Source organism: Hydra vulgaris, chromosome 12, assembly GCF_038396675.1.
Source record: "Hydra vulgaris chromosome 12, alternate assembly HydraT2T_AEP".
In the NCBI taxonomy this organism is placed as follows: Eukaryota; Metazoa; Cnidaria; class Hydrozoa; order Anthoathecata; family Hydridae; genus Hydra; species Hydra vulgaris.
Window position 1 is genome coordinate 6,238,057 of NC_088931.1, and position 17,300 is coordinate 6,255,356.

The window sequence follows — 17,300 nt, forward strand, 5'->3', positions numbered from 1 at the left end:
GTAAGCAAAATAATTATGTTGAACAACATTGAACTCCTTCTTCATCTATTAGACTGGCGTAAATGTAAATCTGTGTTACATTGTTACCTGCTTAATATGATGAGTGTTAGATCTTCTCGACTACAACCATAGATTTTTTTTTTCTCCTTGATAATGGCTATACAACTCTTCCTGTTATCTCCTAATAGAGGTACAGCTCCAAAACTCAGTTTTATGGTTCTGAGATTGGCTGATATTGGATGACATCGTCTGATATCGGCTACTTCCAATTGCGTATCAGCTTTTTCAGTTTTTTTCAGTTGTTGATTCAGACATACTATCAAAAATCTGTTGAATTGTTTTATATCGTTTTTGCATCAACTGCATCGTGGTGAGCAGACCAACGTGCATCTAAATAATAATAACCTAACAGACAATTAACACCATTCAGCAATATAAAGGATTTTTGTTACTTTGATAACAAATTTAAGAGTAATGTAGTATTGATGCAAAAACTGGTCAATAAATATTGATTCAAAAACTACTAGAATTATTTGATTTAAATAATGGAAGTTGTATTATCATGTATTATTTTTATTATAATTGATGTTATATTTAATTATTAGATATTTAGCATAGAAATTTTATATATAGGGTCATTTCGGATAAAGCGAGCCATCGGATAAAGCGAGCCGGTCGCCTAAATATTGCAATATTACGAAATCAAATTATGCTTTCGATTTATAACAATTTATTTAATATTAGTTATTCATTTTAAAGTCTAATGAATATTTCAAAAACAGTTGCTAAGCAATTATTTTCGCGGTGGTATAATTATAATCATTCGAGTAGTAACAAAACGTTTTTTCGCTTTAAGACCTTATATTTTGTTTAGCTTCAATTAAGAAAAGTGAGTATTTCATATTTGACACTATTTATAGTAAATATGATTGTAATATTAGTAATATGAGAAACTATTTCAAAAAATACAGTGTTGATATGTATTTGAGCGATGATAAAGTTTTTTAATCGAATTTTCAAACTGGCTCGGTTTTGCATAACTGTTAGATAAACCGAGCCAAGGGCATTCAGGTAAACCGAGCCATTGGCTCACTTTTCCAAAAATTGCAATAATAAATAAATGTAAAAAATATTATAAATTTTTTTGCTTTTTGACCCACATGAATTGTTAATTTATTGGAATTTTTAATGATATTTTTACATAATGGTACGTTATCAACCGATCACGGCCCGAAGAAGCCAAAAATCTCAAGGAAAACAAAATTGTCCGAGCAGGTACCGGCAATTCGAGGACAACATCAAAGTCCAAAAAAACTGCCGAGGCCTCAAAGTCATGCAGGCACAAAACTAAATTTATGACAAAAAGGAAATATGGCTGGTGCTATGGAAGAATACAGAAAACAAGAAGAAAAACCTTCAACTGAACGGTTGTCAATACGGCTGATAGCGAGAGCGTGGAATGTGCCATATGAAACTTTGAGGAGGAGATTGTCAGGAAAAGTGAGCAAAGTGGAAAGTGCTTCTGGGAGACCCACAATTCTTTCACAACAAAGTGAAGAAGAATTAGCAGAGACTGTAAGAAAAATGGCACGAGCAGGGTTTCCTTTGTCGCGCAAAGATATTCGAGAAATTGCATATGCTTATTCTGATGCTAAAGGAATAAAAGGATTTTCAGAATCAAAAAAAATTGCCGGTTATAACTGGTTTCAGGGATTTTTGAACAGATTTCCTGATATAAGCACAAAAAAGGCAGAGAATCTGTCTGCAGCTTTAGCAGTATTATTTTTATTAGACTAGTCGCTGACATTTTTATATTGCTTTTGTTCTTTAAATTTTTTGCATTGTATGCATTTGAGGTTAATGTTTGCAAACTTTTAATACCAGTTTACTATATCGTAGGTAATAAAGTTAATATTAATATAGTAAATATTATTTGTAATAATACTTCCAATTTTGTAAATTTTTGTCTGAAATAAAAGCTAAATGGCTCACTTTAGAATAATCATATAAGCTATTGGCTCGCTTTACCAATAATGGTGGCTCACTTTATAAATTTGTTAATATAAAGCGAGCCTTTCCTATGTATCATATATAGTTTACTTGGCTCACTTTATATTAGTGTGGCTCACTTTATATTATATCATAGTTTAGGTACCTGTTATAGAGTTTTCTAGTACAAGAAGTATTAAGATATCTCACATAGTTATTAATACACACTGATTTTAGTTTTATTAGCTCGCTTTATCCGAAATGACCCTAGATTAAGTTATATTTATAGATCCCAAATTATTACACAAATTAAAATCTTACGGCATTAGGCATGAACTTTTATACTTGATTACAAACTTTTTAACTGATCGTTCTCAATATGTTGGCATTAGAAACTCTTATTCAAATTATGTCCCTGTCAAGAGTAGAATACACCAAGGAAGTGTATTGGCTCCCACTTTATTTTTATTATTCACAAACGATGTAATTTTCATTATTGAGGGTGACTGCGGAATAAAGCTGTTTGCAGATGACAGCAAATTATACCAAGCGAGAGATAAAAGCACAAGCATTAATGCAGACCTTGTAAATTCCTTAAAAAATTTTTCCAATTGGTCAACTTATTGACAACTAAAAATAGCGTTCAATAAATGTTTTCCCATATGTTTTGGAAAGTCTTCATTACCTGTTCCCTCGTATTCATTTTTTCCAGTTACCGCAATAAACACGGTTAACTGTATTGACAATATTGGTATTACTGTATCATCTGATACAAATTTCCCCAAGCATTGTTCTCGTATTGCTAAAAAAGCCTACTCTTGTCTTTACTTACTTTTCAAAACTTTTATTAGTAACGATCCTCATCTCCTAGTAAAAGTCTACAAAGTTTATGTTCGACCTACCTTAGAATCTTGCAGCCCAGTGTGGAGTCCTTATCTTCTAAAAGATATTTGTTGTATCAAAAAAGTCCGAAGATATTTCAGCAGAATTACCTATAAAAGAAGCCATATTACTTATTCTGATTATTCATCGAGACTAATTCTTCTAGATCTCGATTCTCTTGAATACCGTAGAGTCAAAATTGATCTTTTTATGGTAAACAAAATTGTACACAATCTTGTCAATTTACCTCTATGTAATTTCTTTACCTTTTCCAACTGTCACTACAGCAAAATTGTACACAATCTTGTCAATTTACCTCTATGTAATTTCTTTACCTTTTCCAACTGTCACTACAGCAAAATTGTACACAATCTTGTCAATTTACCTCTATGTAATTTCTTTACCTTTTCCAACTGTCACTATGGGATTCCTTACCAGCTCACATTGTTGATTCTCCTTCACTATCCTTATTCAAAAGAAAATTAAATATTTAGGATTTAAAGCGTTACTGTGTACTTTATTAATTATATTGCAATTATCTATGCATAATTTTATATTAGTGGTGTTACGTAAGTGTAATCTTGTGATTACCTGTCTCACCTTTTGTATTAAAACTCTTTTTGTATGGTTTTTAATGCAAATAAACGTTTTTATTATTATTATTGAACTTTCTTTTTTTTTTATCTTTTATTTTTTTCATCTTTATTTTTTCTTTATCATGTTAAATGTTAAAATTACATTATAACCTTGTTGGTCAAAATACTGTCAACAGCTGTCCAGTTGCAGCTTATTTTTTTGATCTCGTTTAAAAACTGTTTATGTTTTTCACTGCTTCAACACACCGATGGACTTCTTTTAACTGGCTTTACTCCTTTACGAATACCTAGATTGAAACGACTTTTGGATATCAATATGGTTATTGTTAAGACTAAGTAATGTTCTTGTGATTTTTGCATCCTCCGTAAGACGATGTTCAATAATTCTCTTCGTAGACTCCAGAGTAGCTTTTGATGCAGGAGCATCTTTAGTAGTTATAAAGTTGTATATTTTCACATTAGCAAATTAATATTGACAATGATTTTAAATTATTGGATCATTAATTATTAAATTATCATCATGTAATATTTTTTTAATTCATAACATTTCTCCACACTTGTGTGGTTTAACCAGATTTCCATAATGCCATTTTCTCATTTAAGTGACATTATGAAAAACTTAAATTCTTTTTGATGAATAAAGACGAATAATAAGAAAAAAAAAAATTTAATTTATAAAAATATTCTAACCTGCAGAACCACACATTGGAATTGTAATACTTCTAATTTGGATTATAAATCGCATCATCTGAAAAAATATTTTAGAAATTTACTAAAAAAGTAATAATCAAAATTCTAAAAAAGATTTCATAAAAAAAATTAAAATAACATTTAAATGAAAACTAAAAATTATTTTGAATTACCTATTTTATTTATTTTATCGCCATTCAAATTTTTTATATTGCCTTTATGTGATATAATACTGGAATTCTTTATTATTTCTAACAATAATAACTTTTTGAATAATTGCCCACACTCCCTTAAATTGGTTTACGGGAGCAATTTATGGCTCCCGGTAAAGTATAATTTTTTCTTAAATGAAAACCACTTTCTTTTCTTCACTATATTTAGACATTGTTCAGAAAAGTTTAAAACTCTTGCGCAGAATAAACAAAAACAGAATAAACAAAAAACAAAGTTTCAGATTTTTTTTTGATTACAAAATGCGATTTTTAGTAAAGTTTTCATTACTTATTTTAATAAATAAATAATTTTTCACGGCACGATAAACGACTCTCGTTATGTATATATTTGATTGTATTATCAACGTTACAAGCTAATACTTGTAACAAGAGTAAAATTAAATTTTGTGTTTAATAAGCAATTTATTTAACAAATAAAAAGATAACTCGCCCAAAAACCGAAAGCTCTCATAAAAAGCTGTTTAATGGCTCGTCATGTTCGATTTATGAGAGTTCTTCTCCGCTCCCGCTCTCATTTACACCCGCCGAGGACTGATTACTGCTTTGTACAACAACTTCAAAGCACGCCCTAATCATCCGTCACAATCCTTGTTCATAGCTTTCTATAATGTAAATAAATATTTTTTAATATTACAATATTTAAGTTAAAAAGCATTTAAAATTTATTACATGAAGAGTTAAATTACATACTTGTTTCTTTAATTAAAACAATTTTAAAACTCTTTCACAAAACTCCAGGTATCAATGATATTTTACTTATTTTTTCTAGTGCATGATTTCAAGGATACTCGTTTTCAGACGGATATTCACAGAATAACTTAGTCTGTTTGAAAAATCTCGCCTAGCTCTATCTCTTTTATTTCAATAACTCTTCGATGACAACTTGCGTAATCACAATATCTTAATTAGGGTTTCATTTAAATCTTGCTCGCTGGAAAGCATTTATCAAATTTTTATGAAAAATTTGATTAAGCTTAGGTTTTTTATTTTGATAACCATTAGGGTTCAAATTCATTTTTGCTCGCTAAGAAGCATTTCTTTCATTTCGGTGACAATCATTTTCAAATTGCCAAACGGCATTTACGCTTATAATTCCTTCAAGCCTATATAAAAAAGCAATTTTAAAGTTATTATATTTAAATTTAAGATTTTTTGAAATATTTTTTTATAAGTATATACTCATAACTGAATGTATAAATTACAAATTAGTATGACAAAAAATAAATACAAACTGATTATGAAGTAAACATAGTTGTTTATCAAAAATATAAAACAATGTTTATTAATATCAAATATTTTTAATTTAACAAAGAATGCTGAACACAATGCACTATCTTGTTTAATCAACAAAGCAATGCCAGTCAGTATATCTAAAGTAATAAAAAAGATAAAACAATTTAAGAACAAACCATCAATTAATGATATATGTATATATATATATATATATATATATATATATATATATATATATATATATATATATATATATATATATATATATATATATATATATATATATATATATTTAAACAACATTAAAAAGTATTCTACACAATAGAGTGCTCAATGTTCTTAAAAGAACAGAGCAATTATATATTAGTAGAAAATCACTTAACTAAATTTTTTTCCATTTGACACTGTGTTTCATCAACAAAGATTCATCAAAAATGCCAACAAAGATTCATCAGAAAGGAGTTCTGATGAATCTTTGTTGATGAAACACAGTGTCAAATGGAAAAAAATTTAGTTAAGTGATTTTCTACCAATATATATATATATATATATATATATATATATATATATATATATATATATATATATATATATATATATATATATATATTCAAATACCTTTAAAAAGTAGAAGAATAACCATCTTTTTTAGTCTACTTCCAGCAGAATTTATTAATTTTTTTTCAGCCCTAATTATTTTTTCGAAGAGAAAAAAATACATATAGATACAGAAAGATATAAAGTATACTGAAATATACGCACTTTTTTATTTATATAAACTTACATCTCAACATATGATAGTTTATGTTATTTAGTTTATGTTAAATACATAAATATAATTTCAATGTAAAATAAAACTAGATTGTTAACTTACTCAAATCAGTGCCAGTTTGACTGTTTAAAAAACAATTATTCAAATTAATTCTTCTAATAACCAGAGATGTGGGTTTCAAGACCAAAGTCTTGGTCTCGAGACACCTTGAGACTCATATTTAACTGTCTTGGTCGTGGTCTGGGATCTCTACTGTCTTTTACTTTCTTACTTCTTACGAAAAATATCAACTCAATGAATGGATTGGTTATTAATAACAAAGCGTAGATCGCAGCAACTTCCCGCTCTCAATGAGAGTTCGTCGCGTTAGTTTGACAAGGTTCTAACTAAAAAATTTTATTTTAGGAGATTTAAAAAAAAATCTTTTAATTTTTTTTTAATGTTAAGTTGAAGTTATGCATATTATGTATTCTTTTTAAATAGCAATAATACGCAAATGATACACCGTATGAAGAAAGCTCCTTTTTTTTTTTTTTTTAAACATCTTCGCTTCCAACAAGGCTGCAAGTAGCCACTAATTAAAGTTGGAAGTTACTGAAAGAGAAAAAATGAAAATTGTAGAGCAAGATAACAATTGACAGACAACTTAAAGGATTGCAAATTATATGAGTCAGGAAAGCATGATGAATGAAGCGAATTCCAAAGAGCTGATGTTCGAGGAAAAAAACTAGACAAATAAGCGTTTTTGGAGCACTTAGAAACAGTCACAGAAAAAGGATGAGACTTAATTGAATGACGAGTAACACGAGAGTGAATTTTAGTAGATGGCACATGAGACGCTAGCTCTTTACAGCAGTGTCCATTATAGTATTTGTAAAAAAGAGAAAGAGAAGCAACATTACGACAATATGATAATGGTTAGAGGTTGGCTGCAAGAGCAGGTACAACTATGTTTACAATGCGTTTTTGCACCTTGCCTACAAGAGAAAGGGCAACATTAAAAGACCCGCCCCAGATACGGCAACAGTATTCCATACAAGGCCGGATTTGAGATTTATAGAGATAGAGAATAGAATCCGAAGTAAGAAAGTGACAAGCTCGATAAAGAGATGCAACCTTAGTCAATGCTAATTTTGCAACTGATTTGAAATATGGTTTCAAAGAAAGGTTGGAAGTAAGAGTTAATCCTAGAAGATGAAGAGTAGATGACTAATCGAGTACATCACCGTTCATAAATATAGAAAGATCTAAACTATTGCGATAACGATTGGCTGAAAAAAATTAAGTTTTATCTGTATTGAAGTTCACCAGCCACTGTGAGCCCCATACTGTAGCAAAAGTGAGATCCTTTTCAAGCTCAAATGCCCCCTCCAAGCAATCAGAGAGTGTTGGTTCATATAAAGACAAGAATAAATGGTAGTACCATCAGCAAACAATGCCACTTTAGATGTGAGAATATCTGGAAGATTGTTAATGTAAATTAAAAAGAGTATAGGGCCAAGAATAGAACCTTGAGGAACCCCTGAAGTTACAAAATAAGAAGAAGAATGCTGTCCATCAATGACGACTTTTATACTACGATTGGAAAGGAAGAATTCAATAATCTTAAAGATGTTGCCAGATACACCATAAGAAGAAAGCTTATGGAGAAGACCAGCATGCCAAACTTTATCAAAAGCTTTTGAAATGTCAAGAGCAATGGCCTTAACCTCTCCACCTTTATCTAATGCACGATAAAACCTGTCTGTTATTGCTGTTAGCAAATCAGCTGTAGAACGAGAAGATCGAAATCCATATTGATGGTCAGAAAGTAAGTTATTAGATTCAAGATGAAAAATTAAGTGTTTCTTAATTAAAGATTCAAAAACTCTTTATGATAGGAAGAAGACTAATGGGACGGTAGTTAGACAAATCAGATCGCTCTCCAGAATTTTTGAAAATAGGGATAACAGATGCCGCTTTCCAACAGGCTGGAAAACAAGACTCTGATAAGCACTTGTTGAATAGTTTTGAAAGTATAGACGACAGCTCCGGAGAACACTTCTGCAAGACAATAACAGGTATAATTTCTGGCCACAAGCTGTAGAAGAGTCTAGGCAAGAAATCACGTTAGATAGAGAAGCTGGAGTGATACGAATGTCAAGCAATGGATCAACCTATTTGTTGGCAATATCAGGTAGAACGCAACTAGTGGAATCAAGAAATGATATTGATGAAAAGTTTTTAGCAAACAATTCAGCTTTGTCTTTAGGTGAGGTGACAAAGTCTGAGCCATACAAGAGAGGTGGAATTAAAGATTTGCCCTTATTATTGATATTATTAAAGATTCTCCAGAAGTCACGAGAGCCTAATTTTTGAGATGAGATACGAGATTTCATGACCTGAGCTTTGGCGTTAGATAAAACCTTTTTACAATGGTTTCTAGCAGTAATAAACAGACGTCTGTTTTCTGGAGAATGGTTTTGCGGAAAAATATGGAAGCAACTGTTTCGATTGGCAATCATAGAAGCACAGTGTGAGGAAAACCATGGAGGAGAGTGAGGCTTGACCTAGAATTATCGAGAGGGAACAAAAGATTTCATGCCAGCCTGAATCCACGAAGCCATGTAAGATGCGCATTTGTCGACAGGAAGGCAAAAGATTTCTACTCAAGGGCCATCACGAAGAAATTCACGGAAAGAGCCCCAGTCAGCTTTACTGTAGTTGTAAGAGATACGATAATAGGGGGATTCAGGTGATGAAGAAGAATGAGATATTAGTTTTAAAGAGATCAAACTGTAATCAGAAGCACCTAAGGGTGAATGTGGAGAGACTGAGCACTGACTAGGATCAGAAAAAAGACATAAGTCGAGTAGAGAAGGTAAATGATTCGGGTTGTCAGGAGAGCGAGTTTGAAAGTTGACTATTTGAATTAGGGGTTGTGAAAGGCAAAAATTGTGGGCTTTAATGCCTGCAGAGTCACAGACACTAGAGCCAAGCTATTCAGAGTGGTGAGCATTAAAGTCACCGACAACAACTATATTGGCTGATGGATAAAGAGAGAGAGCTTGGTCGATATTTTCAGAAATAACATCAAAAAGAGTGCACTCTTAAGATGTAGGAGAGCGATATAGAACAAAGAGAAAGGTGATAGAGTGAAGTGGTGCTAAACGAAAGCACATGAAAGAATAGTCTGTGAATTCAAACCTAGTTTCACGACAAATGGTTGAACTCTTACGAATGTAAATGCCCAGGCCAAGCATGTGAGTATTAGAGTCTTTACGAATTAAGGGAAGATAATCATCAACACTACAATCGCAAGATGAGACAGCTGAACTTAAATTAGTTTCACAAAGAGCAAGTAGGTCTGGTGAACTTTGCAAGAGATAAGACTCAACAGAAGAAAAGTTACTTCGAAGACCGCGAATATTAGTGAATGATAGGTTTAGAGAACTTGGTGATGATGATGGTTTTTTGTGTTTTATAGTTTTTGGTACTTTATTCATTTTTAAATTAGATTGAAGAACTTGACTCAAAGCATAGATAGTACTCAGAACACTGTTTAATAGTCCAAGCAATTGCCTCATTACTACTAATAAACCCTATCCCGTAACAAAGGGCTCCAAATGTGGTCCCGCAATGCACACCAAAAACACAAACAAGAACACCACCCATGTGCAATATGGCACTGTTAATACTTTGATATTTTTCAGCTGATGGAATCAGCCTCTCTGAGAGCTACCACAGAGTTCGGGAAACTTGACTACCAGCCGGCCTCAGAACCATAAAACTGAGTTTTAGAGCTGTACCCTCATTAGGAGATAATAGAATGAGTTGCCTAGTCATAAAAACAGAGTCACAAGCAAAACCCATGCATTGAGTCAAGAAGATCTAGCATTCAACATTCTAAACTGGAAACAATGTATTAATTCAATCATCGCAATTTTGTGCAAAGCGTCATTAATTTACATAAGTATAAACACACATATATTGCTTCATGTCTGGAAGTTAGCTATCTGAAACACCAAAAAATGCTGGATCCGTCACTGGATCAATATTGTTCTACATGTTACAGGTAATGTCAAAACTTTTTTCATCATCATCATCATCATCATCATCATCATCATCATCATCATCATCATCATCATCATCATCATCATCATCATCATCATCATCATCATCATCATCATCATCATCATCATCATCATCATCATCATCATCATCATCAGCACAATCACCATTATCTTTATCGTCAGTTGCATTTGGGCCCCTGAAAATAAGGTCTAGCGTTTTACATCTAGAAAAGCTTATTTTTTCACATAAATATAGTTTATTGCATTTTATTGAATTGAAACCAAGCAGAAACCTTTTAACTATTTATCTCAATAGAGTTGAGATAAATAGTTTAAACCGTAAATGAAGAAATTTTCTTTCATTTTTTTGCTTAATAGTATAAAATTGTATAAAGATTTACTATTCAAGAAAAAAATATATTTAAGTTATCTTATTTCAACAAAGACTAAATTTTTAATGAAAAAAACTATAATAGTTCTGAATAATAGTTGTTATTAAGAAACACGAATTAAAACAAATACGAACATGCTCTTAACGCAAATATCGATTGTTTTTAACGCAACTATCGATTGAAAATCTAAATTAAAAATAAATAATAAATGAATGAGCTATAAATTGAAATATAACTTCCTTATGAACGGCTTTAAATTGTCTTATCAGAAAACTTAAACAACTTTTTTAAGAAAATATTCTTTACTGTATTTATTAAATGTCTTTAAAGATTTGTTGTTTTGATTTTGTCAGTTTTCTTTATTGATTTCTTTCTTTAGAGTTCTCCGGGGTTAATACTTTCATTTATTTTTTTGTAAATACAGTTCGACAGATATTTGTTTAATTACTAAAAAAGCTGTTCTGTTTTTTTTTTTTTTTTTTACTTTAAAATAATAAAATGTTTAATACTTTAATATACTAATATAAAATACTTTGAAACAATAAAATGTTGGTTTATTAAGTTTTTTTTAAAACAAATCAGCGTATCAGAGTTATAAATGTTTTTACATTTAAATCAAGAATTTTAGCGCTTTTAATGGAATACCTAAATGTTATGTCGAATAGGAATTACTTATTGATTGCGGTAAGTTTGTTTTGTTTTTTTAGACATTTTATATTATAAAAAATGTAATACCAACATAATTTCATTTAATAGACTAAGAAAGATTTTATGAATATATTTGCGTATATGTATTATATATATATATATATATATATATATATATATATATATATATATATATATATATATATATATATATATATATATATATATATATACATATATATATATTTATATATATATATATATATATATATATATATATATATATATATATATATATATATATATATATATATATATATATATATATATATATATATATATATATATATATATATATATATATATATATATATATATATATATATATATATATATACAGTGCCGGTTTTAGCACTACCAGCGCCCTGGGCGAGATTTCTACGGCGCCCCTAGCTCAATTTAACTTTATTCAAAAAAAAGGCAATAGGTAAAATAACCAATTAGTTTCGCCCCTTTATATTCTGGACCATCGCCCAACCAGGCGATGGCGCCCTGGGCCATCGCCCAACCAGGCCCTACCCTAACGCCGCCATTGTATATATATATATATATATATATATATATATATATATATATATATATATATATATATACATATATATATATATATATATATATATATATATATATATATATATATATATATATATATATATATATATATATATATATATATATATATATATGTATATGTATATACCGCATGCATAAACGTTAGCATAAATATACTAGCGTAATATATAAGTGTGCATAAAAAGTTAGTACAAACCTTTATTTTTTATAATTTCACTTTTAAAATTGAATTACAACAGCAAATATTATTGTAAATTAATAACTTTAATGCATGACAGTCATAAAATAAATACTTTTAGTTCAGTTTTTTTATAAAGCCAAATGTTATTTTTTTATATATTCCGTTTCGAAATGTTTTTTTGTAGAAAAAAGTCAGCTAAGAATAATAGTCCACTAAAAATCAAGTTAAATAAATATTACGCTATCGAGGGACACTGTATAAAAGGTTGAACTAAGTAAATTACTAATAATCTATATAATAATATTTACTAAAGTATATAAATATAATATTTAAAACTTAATAAAAAAAATGCAATATTTTAAAATAAAAGCACACAAAAACAAATGAATATATAAAACTACAAAAAAAAACGTATTACAGTTGAACTCGTTAATTTGAATCCTTAAAATATGTTTGAGTTACAAGACTTTTTAACTTACAAGAGTTTAATACTACATTTAAACTGTTAAGGTACCGAAGAGTTTGCTCAATTTAAATGATCTTTCGAAATATAAGAGTTCAATCCTGCATAAGGTTTAAACCTTGAAAGTACCTCGGAATTCGCTCGATATAAATGGTCTTTCAAATTATAAGAGTTCGAGTTACAAGAGTTCAACAGTATTTAAAAAAATATTTTATTAACCATTTTTTGTTGAAAGATTTGAGTTTTAAGTCTTTTTTTTTGGGTACATTTACATTGTTCAGAGTTTTTAACATTTATGAGGACAGGCTAATAGCTATATTTAATAAGAGTTTTATTACCACCTCTTTGACTATAAGTATTTGACTATAAGTATTTGACTATAAGTATTTGACTATAAGTATTTGACTATAAGTATTTGACTATAAGTATTTGACTAAAAGTATTTGACTATAAGTATTTAACTATAAGTATTTGACTATAAGTATTCCAAAAAGTGACTGAAGCCTGACTACAAAGGCGAAGATTATGTAAAACTATATTATCTATTTATTACTGTTTTTGTTTTGCCGTTTAAAATTATTCAAAACGTAAAACATATATAAGTACAAACAACAGGGACAAGAAACGGACATAATTTATCTAATTTTTTTTTTTTTAACTTTATTTAAGTGCTCTAAGAAGTCCTTACGGTCTTATCACAGAGCACCACGAATGAGCATTTAATTGGAAGTTCACGCCTCCTTCCTAACCGATGTCGCAAAACTTGCCCAGAGGAGGGGTTTGAATTTCGGATCCTTTGTTTCTGAGGCAAGTGCACTACCGCTGCGCCACGGCTGCTGCAAACTGCCAGACCACTTGATTGGGAAATAGTAACACCATATAATATTAAACATTTTTATAAAGAACTTGTAAATAAAAATTATAAAACCTAATGTTTTGAACTCTATACAAAGAAAATGTGCAAGTACTAGCTTACTTAAAGTGTACTAGTTTAGCAAACCTTTAACAGCCAGTTTATGTTAAATCTGTACCGAACTTTGATTTGAATTTTTTATTTGTCTTAGATTCTACAATGCTTTGGTCTAAGCTATTTTAATTATCAATTACTCGATTTGATAAGAAGGATTATCTAATTATCATTTTTAGATTATCATTTCCTTGGATTTTCTATTAATTGTTGATGAAAAGTCGGGACCGCTTGTAGTTGAAGCTTTTAAATTATCAGGTGGGTTTTCCCTGGTTAAAACATCTATTTGTTTTACTATTTTAAAAAACTGAATTAGATCATTACAGATCTAATATAACGTTGCGTCTTTTTTCGAGAGTCGTTGATTTAAAGTACGTTTCTTGTTTAATAATTTTTCCCTGAAGACATTTTATTCGTGTTTCTTTATATTGTATCTTTTTAATTTTTTTTGTCTTGTTCTAAGTAAGGATACCACACTAAAAATGCCTAGTCTAGATATGGTCTTAAATGAGAGGTGTAAAATAGTTTGAAAGCGTTTATATCTAAGTTTTTAAACCAATATTTTATTATTCCTAACATTTTGTTAGCTTTTCCAGACGCAAAGTTAACTTAAATAAATTTTGACCTAGTCATTAATTTATTTACATCAGTTTGAGCCTTTTCCTAATCAGAAGCTGATCTAATTATAAATTTTATACCACCAACTTTATATTGATCCATAGGTTCTAAAAGGTTTGTACAACTTTTTCGCTCGTAAATCTATGCTGTTCACTAGTGAATATATATTTTTTTCTAAATGCAACATAAATATAGCTTTTAAGATACGTTCCGATACGTTCCGATACGTTCCATTACTTTGCTTTAAACTAAAGTAAGTAGATTTTTAAACTTTTTAAATTTAAAACAAGTGCAATAATGAGAAAAAACATATCTGATCATGTCCTATCTGACTCTTATCACCCATAGAATATCTGTCTTGTCTACATCACCCATAACATATTTGTCTTATATACACCACCCATAAACTAAACTTATATCCAGATGCAAATTAACTTCAATTTTATTACTACTACACTTCAATAAGTTACTTTACAATACACTTTCAAATTTTAAAAATACAACCTGTTCATATGAACATTTCTACCTGTTCTATGGACATTTTAATGTCTGGGTTTATCAATGTCAAAAAATAGAAATGAAAATTATTAACTAGTTTTTATAAAGAAAATTATCTCATCTCTCTGAAAAAAAATTATCTCATACTAACTCTATTTGAATATACTTTTCAAAGACTTATGTTAAGAATTACAAGAAATAAAAAAGTAGGAAGAAATTGAGAGAACACTTTAAAAAATGTAGATTTTATTATTCATGAAGACATGAAAGCGAAAAAACTCGAAAGTACTGATGTGCGAAAAATAAGCTAGATGAATAGAATTTTTAAAACACAAAAGAAAATTAATAAGACTTTGCCTAACGGCAAGTCACGCAAGATTGAGTTTCAATTATGGAACAAGAGATGATAGGACAGAAGCTCAAACTCGAATGCTAGGGCAGGTCCAACTACATTTTAAATACGCTTTTGAAATTGTTAAGAAAGAAAAAAGACATCATTAAAAGAACAAGCCCAAATGTGACAGCAATACTCCACACATAGACGAATAAAAGATTTATAGACGTAAAAACTGGAATCAGTAGTAAGAAAATAGTGAGTACGGTGATTGCCTCAGTGGTTGCACAGAGGCAATCACAGCTGATGCTAAGTTTGTAATGGATTTAATATAAGGTTTCTATGACAGGTCAGTACTAATCTGAGCATAAGTAATGCGCTAAGAGTATTGCCATTCATCAATATAGGTAAATCAACAACATTTTAATAATTATTATTAGTAAACAGCTCATTTTTGGTTTAATTTTAATTCAAACAACTAAGTTTTATTTGGATTAAAAATCACTAGTCACTTCAGGCCCCAACCTGATACAGAAGAAAGATAATACTCAAGATTAGTTGCCTTCTCTAAGCGATTAATAGTTAATGACATATTATAAAGAGTGAAGTATATAGTTATGAAAAAAGTCGAAAAGTGACACTTTAGATACAAAATTGTCTGAAAGATCATTAATATAGACTAGCCGTTCGGACACGTAAAATACGGCAAGTATTTGACGTGAAATCTTGGCAAGTCTATTCTAAATTGACTATTTCTTTGCTTATTCCTTACTTCAATATTTTTTAGTAAGCTGTAGAAAAAGTATAATTTTTTTTTCAACCCTTTAAAGAATAAAAAAATAATTTATAATAAATTAACTTAAACATTTTTAAACGCTTTGGCAGTTGTTGCGCGAACTGCAATTTATCAGCAGTTCGAATGTACGTATCCAAAGCGGGTGTTCTAAAAAATAATTAGATCACCTGCTTGAAATGCGTTGATTAATTACAATTGGTATTAAGAGTTTAAAAAACATATAGAAATAGACTAACAAATATGTTGAATTATGAAATTACCATGACCCATATTATACGGGTCATGGCAAGTCAGCTTCTTCTTTATATAGTCAGCATCTTTCAACAATTTTCAGTAAGTGATAGTAAATTAAATATTTGTAAAATCTTTGTTTTGATTAACAATTAATGTTCAATACTTTATAACTTCTTATTGTTAAATTGTAATCTTCTATAAAAAAAAACGAATTCGGGCTTATAAGTCATTTTCTTTATTAATTTTTTAATAAATTATTTTCCCGACCATTCGCAGCTTCTATGGCACTGCTCCCAGTTAGTTTAGGTTGAAGGTGAGGGTACCTGGATTTTTTCTTCACAGAATTATCATGTTACTTCTAGTGTCCCTTGCTAGACTTCAGATTGGACATAATTTAGACACCACTTGTATTCTGCCAAGCATTAAAATAGTAAATCTTCCTCTTCGCCAGGATACTTCCGCACTTTTTACATTATCCCCTTTCTTTAAAAAATTTTTTCATATCTTGCATTTAAGAAACTAATACCATTTTTAGAAAAAGTGACTGATTTAAAATAACAAAATATACAAAAAAAGATAAATACCTCTTTCTTATATATTGCCATCTTGCACTTCAGACGCATTCCAGTAGGAAAGGAGTTCACTTTAACGTCAAAACCTTTATCTATATGCTTTCTTACTAGATTTTTTAAAGCAATTTGAGCTGGATTTTGTAGGGGTATACATTGTTTGTTCTTGTTGCAACATCCAAAAACAGATTATACCTTTGCACTCTGATGATTTCTTTTCCTATTCATTTACTTTTTTTCAAATTTAATTTTTTCCTGCTAAAGTTCATGAAATACTTTACACACACGTATTAAACTTTAATCATATATGTTTACATATATATAGATATATATAGCATATATAATCCTAAAAAACAAATGCATACTCGTTGTATTTTGAAATTTATTAGGCTATCAGTAGTGCCAAAGACAACAAAGTTTCAGTACATAATTAGTTACCAATAAAAAAAAACAAAAAAACATGAAGTTTTAATTTAGGAGTAGGTAAATTTTTGATATTATATCTTTTATATATATATAT

The 17,300-nt window shown here is 29.4% G+C and overlaps 1 protein-coding gene across 1 annotated transcript in view; it reads left to right on the forward strand.

The window, feature by feature from the left end:
• Window positions 1-11,320: 11,320 nt before the first annotated feature.
• The window catches only part of LOC101239951 (galanin receptor type 1), a 42,291-nt gene continuing 36,311 nt past the window's right edge, over window positions 11,321-17,300 (forward strand). Inside the window, exon 1 of the mRNA XM_065811349.1 lies at window positions 11,321-11,523. The gene's annotated coding sequence lies outside the window, so the exon portion shown is untranslated. The remainder of the gene's footprint in view (window positions 11,524-17,300) is intronic.